General features: G+C 35.8%; 1 protein-coding gene across 1 annotated transcript in view; it reads left to right on the top strand.

The window, feature by feature from the left end:
- The window catches only part of LOC104465080 (ryanodine receptor 2), a gene marked incomplete at both ends in the record, with an annotated part of 69,677 nt that overhangs the window by 16,126 nt on the left and 47,255 nt on the right, over positions 1 to 6,296 (top strand). The window lies entirely within an intron of this gene.

The raw sequence follows: 6,296 nt of genomic DNA, 5'->3' as shown, positions 1-6,296 counted from the left end.
TTTCCTGCCTACAAACAGTGTTTTTGTTTTTGACAAAAATTCAAGTTATACATTTCAGTTCAGCACATTTCAAATTTTGTTTTTCTACAAGGCCAAAACTCATTCTATTTGCAAAGCTTTTGTATAAAAAACCCCCATAAATCTGGTTTTGTATATATTAAGTTAGTCACGTTAATTCAGCTCATCGCATACTTGCAAAGTACATCTAAGTGACCAAATAAATGCCGCAGAGCATTTCAGCATTGTTCATTATAGTATCTTACTAAAAAGCTCTCATTTTTGGTACTTTGTAAACTATTCAGGAAATCTGTGTTCTGTATTTGGGTCTAGGCAAACAGTGAGCCAATTCTTGTGTTTACAGACTGGAATGTGTGTAATATCCCTTACTTGATAAACACTGAAGAGAATTCAATGTTGGTGCAACTCCCCTGCAACAGGATGAAATTTTTCCCTAGTAGTACATCTCTGAGTAAGGAAGGTGGTCTTTTGAAGTGCTGTTGACATTTCTCATTAAATATTAATTATGGGAAGTATTGGGAGTGATGATTCTCTGCTGTCAGGTAGGGGAAACAGGTTAATTCTTTTTGAACCCATTATTTCAGTTCTGTGTTTATGGAGGCAGTGCACAATTCAGTTCAAGAATGAGAGTCTGCATGTCTCTAGATGTTCAAAAGAAATATTGCTGATGTGTTAAAGAATGCCCTCAATAATTTACATCATGACTCCCATATTTTTTATTCTTCCAAAAGCCAAACATTTTCAATACAGGGCCTTGCCAATCAGGAGATTTGAAATGCATTGCAGATGGGAAATAGTTACAGCTTTGATAGAACCCTGACATGTCTCAAAATTAAATTTAGTTTTACAACAGAATTTATTGGTTAAGACATTTCCAGAAACAAATACATCTCTTAGCTAATTATGTTTCTAACTAGCATTGGGAAAATTTAAACCCACAACTCATATGTAGTAAATAGAGTTTCTTAGATCTTGAAGGCAATTTAACCTTCACTGTGTATCTGTGTGTCTCTGAAAAAAAAAAACACAAATAATTTTGTCACATTAATTGGAGTGAATTTGCAGTTGAATTATATGTTTTCTGAGTTAGTGAGGTATTAAGTAAGAAAGGCAGTTGAGTGATGCTGTCAAAGACGTTTTCAGTATTACTTAGGTTGAGAATAATAAGCAAAAGATGTAGTGGGAGTGGGTGACAATAAAAAGAAGTTTCTCATTTGCAGCTACACAATGTGTTTATACACTGTCTTTATGTATGTTTTGATGTGCCTGTTGATACAGAAGTTTCTGCTTTTGAAGAGGCGTGATGTGATAGTAATCATTAGTTTTATTACGGTTCCCAAAAGGTAAAGGTAGTGGAGTTGACCCAGGCCACAACTTTGGTTTAAAAAAAATAAAATAAAAGCATGGATTACACAAATCTAGCACAGGATGTAACCTAAAATCAAACACTTCAACTTAATGTCAGGAGAATCATGAAGTCTGTCTTATGTTCTCAGTGCTGTGTCTGGGGAAAGAGACTGACCTTACTGTTGAATCTAAAACATTGTGGCCCTGTGAAGAGACATTTTTGAGGCTCATGGGGGAGAGCAGAAGGAAAGAGTAGTATTCTGTGATCTACTTACTGAACAGCTCTCTGTATTTTGTCTACTGTCTCTTAAAATACTGTCCTGAGGGCCAGCCTTGGAACTTAGGCCTCCCCTAGACTCCCTTCCTAATAAATGCCCTGCTCTCTGGATGACAAAGCTCAATATGCAAATTAAATCTGTGATCATTTACTACAATTTGTAGTCTGGTGTGAGAAAACTTGCAAAGATAAGGGTATAGTTTTGAACCCCTTAGTCTTGTAATTACTTAACTGTGCATTATGCATTTTCCACAAAGTGTTTTAAAAATACACATCTATATCCTCAAAGATATCTAACTGGGCAAACTGGAATTAGGTATCTAAACCCATTTTGATGGCCAGGGATAAGTTGTTATATGAAGAGGTTATCGCTATCACTCAGACCTGCAAAGTTTTAAAATAAGAAGGGAGCTCCTTGTTAGGTTTTTGCAGATGTTTTAAGCAGTCAGTATGAATCAGGCTCTGATTTTGACTACCAGGTTGTGCTCTGAAAGAGACAAAAGCTTCTGCTCTAAATCTTGACAGGGCTTAGGTATGTAATCAGTATTGAACTGTTCTTCCTTACCAAGACAAGGACAATTACAGGCATGCAAAGAAGAACCTGGAGAATTTAAAAGCAAAAAGCGTGAGTGCCTATGAAGCTGAACACGTTCGGAGTTGGAAAGCCACTTAATCGGGGTTTTATGGTCTTGGGTGCTTCTGCTTTAAACATCCAAACATTTTGTTGGGTCTGATTCATTCAGACTGACTGAAGACTTCCGTGTGCTGAGTGGGGCACTGTTGTTGAGAATGCAATGCAACGGTGCAGTGACCAGTGTCATAGAGGATGGTTGTTAAAGATCAAGAGCCAGGAATATTTATGATCTTCAGGAAACATATGAACAGAATAAGCAGTATACTTTACTCTCTTGTTCTTGACAGACAAATTGCAGTCATCGCATGTATAGTTAAACAGTTAGATTATGTCCTTGAAAACTTTCCCACCTGTAGCCTGTCCTGTAGAAGCTGCTATGCTTGGGGTATTGATGTTGATTTCCTCTTAATTCAGTTATTTTTCTCTTTTCAAATAATTAAATTTATTTTCTTCTGGAGTGAAGACAGACATCTGAGTTCCGAAGGTGCTTACGATGTGCAGATAGCAAATACCATTTATTAAAAGTCAACAGAAGAGAGCAGAATAGCATGGCGCTCCTTTCTGGGTGCAGTGCAAAGGTGCTTCTCATCTAGCTGACATACATATCACACGGCAAGCTGCTGGCTGTTATCCATGCTGCTACATACTTCTGCTTGACTCCAACGATGGGTTTGTTTCATGGGCTACATTTTGTCATCCCATCATATTACTGTGACATGTTACAGTACTGTAATGAAGTGACATGATGTGATGCTGTATAATACTATAAACAGATCTTGCAGAGCTATGAAACAGTTTCCTAAGGGAAAGAAGCTTGCAGGTGTTTGAAAGCAGATTAACTAATCTCTGGGAAATATGTTATAAACAGCAGTTCTGCTGTGGCTGTAGGGTGGATTAGATGATCTGGTAGATCTGTTCCATCATGAGTCCTTCATAATTTTGGGATTATATAATATGAAAAAATTAAAGGGATACTGTCAAGTAGTTCATGTATAAACCATTTCTTTCCTGTTATGATCTGATGGGGAAAATGCCTTCTAAGTTCCAGATTTTTTTATTCTAAATCCACCACTGCTTGTCAGGATTTTTTCTTAACAATAGATAGCTACTCATCGTGCATGACTATACACAGTATTTTTGTTGTGCTGCTGCAGAGCCAACCAGCCAGCCAGCAGAGCGAGCACAAGTTAACTAATAAATCCTGTTCCCAGAACTGTGCTGACAGCTGTGATGACACTGATCCCAAACAAGTAAGTATTTTTTAGTAGGACAGACTCACAGTAGCTTTTTGCTCCATGAAAGGAGCAGAAGGAATGAAACAGGTATGAAAAATACATATTTATGCTTAAAATAAGGTATTAAGTAACCAGGGTAAGTGGAAAAGCAAGCACAAAATCAGTATGAAAATACTTGACAGTGTCCCTTTAAGGGAGAATGTGGTTGCCTGCAGGTTGGTCTTCTCTGAACTGAAGAAATGGTAAATGATCAAAGACAGATAAGGGAGAGAGATCCATGCAAAGGAGCAATATGGCCTTGGTGTAAGTCAATTAAAATAGTCACATTTGTGCTATGAGAGAGGGCTTTTTTTTCTTTTACGTTATGTTGTCAAATTCATTTTTTTAAGGATTTTTTTCATAACAAGCTGATTGAAAAATAGTATTGAAGTACAAAAGGATGCATTTGTGACTAAATCTTTACAATCAAATGGAAAATATTCAGAACTCCCATAAGTTTATCTGTGAATTTACAATATTGCTTGACATGCATAAAACTGTGATGTCATGTATACAGGAGAATCCCAGCTTTTATATAAGTAAGGAAGAAACAAAGGGAGAGAAAAGAATCAAAGTTATAGATCAGAAAGCAAATGAAAATAATTTCAAGTACATTAGCCACGCCCTTTCCCTTCCTAAATACATGACTTTTAGGTCTCTCCACTGGTTGTGGGGGTCACAGACAAATATTGTGAGTTTCAAATTTTGCTTATATGCATTGCCACATATGCATATAGCTTTGTCGAAGCTACCAAAGGGTGTCTTGCTTTTTCTTGTTATATTGTGTGTTGTGGCTGAAGAACCTAAGAATCAGAACCCTCATTTATATTGAGAAAAAAATACTTTTGCTACCCCCAGCTTTAACGATTGATTATAAGAATCATCAGCCTAAAAAAGTTCTTCCCACTGTGTGAAGAACTTACAAAAGATGCACTGCACTTCCTGTCCTAGGATAATTAGTCAGGACTGTGAAGCAATTATCAAGTCTGATTTCTCTAAAATGCAGGACAGTTTGGTCTTTTAAGGTCAGGATTTTACTTTTGTTTAGGTTTTTGTGTGAATGAATGTATGTGAATGCATATGAAATCACTGTTTGATCAGGCGTTGGTCTTCTCAGACTGCCTAATGCTGCAATGCAAGAGAGGCCCTGTTCTGGAAATTCAGACTGAGGAAATATGGACATATGGGAAAAATCACAAATTGAAAGCTTGTCACTTACTTTGTTATTAACTGTATATAAAAAGGCATCTTGTCCTTGTAAAAACTACTTATATTACCTCACTGTCACTCTTTAGATTATTTTTACTGATAGATTAGTTCCTTCCATTTATAGCCAGGACACATTCTGACAGGTGTTCAAACTTTTCATGGTTGCAATGCTTTCTTTTACTTAAGGAACTACAAATTAAATTCTAAATGACTGATGTAATGTTTGGGTTGCATTAAAGGAAAAGCAAAGTTGTGTGATAGAATATATAGGCTTTTTTTTTTTCTTTTCCTGTGATATGATAGATTCTGCATTCAAAACTAATGAATTATATAAACTTCGTGTGTGCTACCCAGATCAAACCATTTGAAACAGAATCTTGTCAACAAGCTCAAGTTTTGGGGTTTTTTTGTCTTCTGGAGGAGATCTGCTTTTCTTCTTTCAAATGACTCTGTGAACAAATAGTTGCCAGACAAACTCTGTACAAAATACAGTCTTCTGATGAAGGATTTGACTGTCAAACCTGTAAAATTCTGGCAAAAAATTAAACTTAGACTGAATTTTCCTTCTTTTGACAGTCTACAATACAAACCAGTAAGCTTTCTGTAGTGAATAGGAAGAATTAAGTCTATGTACAAATTGCAAATGTACTCAGTAAAAATTGCCACTCTTAGCTAATCAGTTTTCTTCTTGACTTGATTGTGACTGTGCAAAGCTCAATCACTGTGTAGCATCATTTTCTTGATTAGCTACACTTAAACCAGAGGTGCAGAAGATCATCAATACAAAAACTTGTGATGAGTGTAACAGTAACAGTTCTGAATTTGGTAATAATAAAACATTCAAAATTTAGATAGACATGCCATAGGGAAAAAAAGAACAAAATTATTAACAGAAAAATCCCTTCTCATATTCGTACTTAAAGAAGTAGCCAAAGTCTGCTTTGAGTGAAAAAGGTCACAACATTAGATAAAATTAACCCCAAGGAAAACAACCTATGAAATCAAGCTTGTTTAATACTTATGATTCCTTTATGCTTTTTTCCCCCTGCTCACTCTGATATTGTGTTTAGACATTTTTAAAAGCACTTATACTATATTTCATTATCATACATTGTTATCAGTAATTGCCTGTATGTTAATGTGTGTTGATGGTTGCTATGGCAGCTACCAGTGCATTAGTCTAACTGTATATCATGGCTAAGAAGTGACAAAATTGTTATTCCAAACTTCTGATTCATATTTTTAAAGACAGTACTTCATAATATATTTTGAACGTACAGTGTTTTAGAGGAAACTTTCTCTTTCTATGTCTTTTCCATGACAAATAATTAAACCCATGGTGTTTCATTTCTGATGCTAATGTTAATATTCTTTATATTAAATAATAATTAATTGTAATGTTTACTTCAACATTTGTTTGGTCCGTTCTGTTCTGGAAGCAGCCCCTTTCCACAACTACCAAATTATATTTGAAAAAAAAGGGATGTCAACTGAAGTGTTTGGAACAAATCTGGAAAGTGGTCCCTTCAGATGGTCC

Source organism: Pterocles gutturalis, unplaced genomic scaffold, assembly GCF_000699245.1.
Source record: "Pterocles gutturalis isolate BGI_N339 unplaced genomic scaffold, ASM69924v1 scaffold22263, whole genome shotgun sequence".
In the NCBI taxonomy this organism is placed as follows: domain Eukaryota; kingdom Metazoa; phylum Chordata; class Aves; order Pterocliformes; family Pteroclidae; genus Pterocles; species Pterocles gutturalis.
The sequence above is the reverse complement of the archived record's forward strand: the minus strand, read 5'-3'. Positions and strand labels throughout refer to the sequence as shown.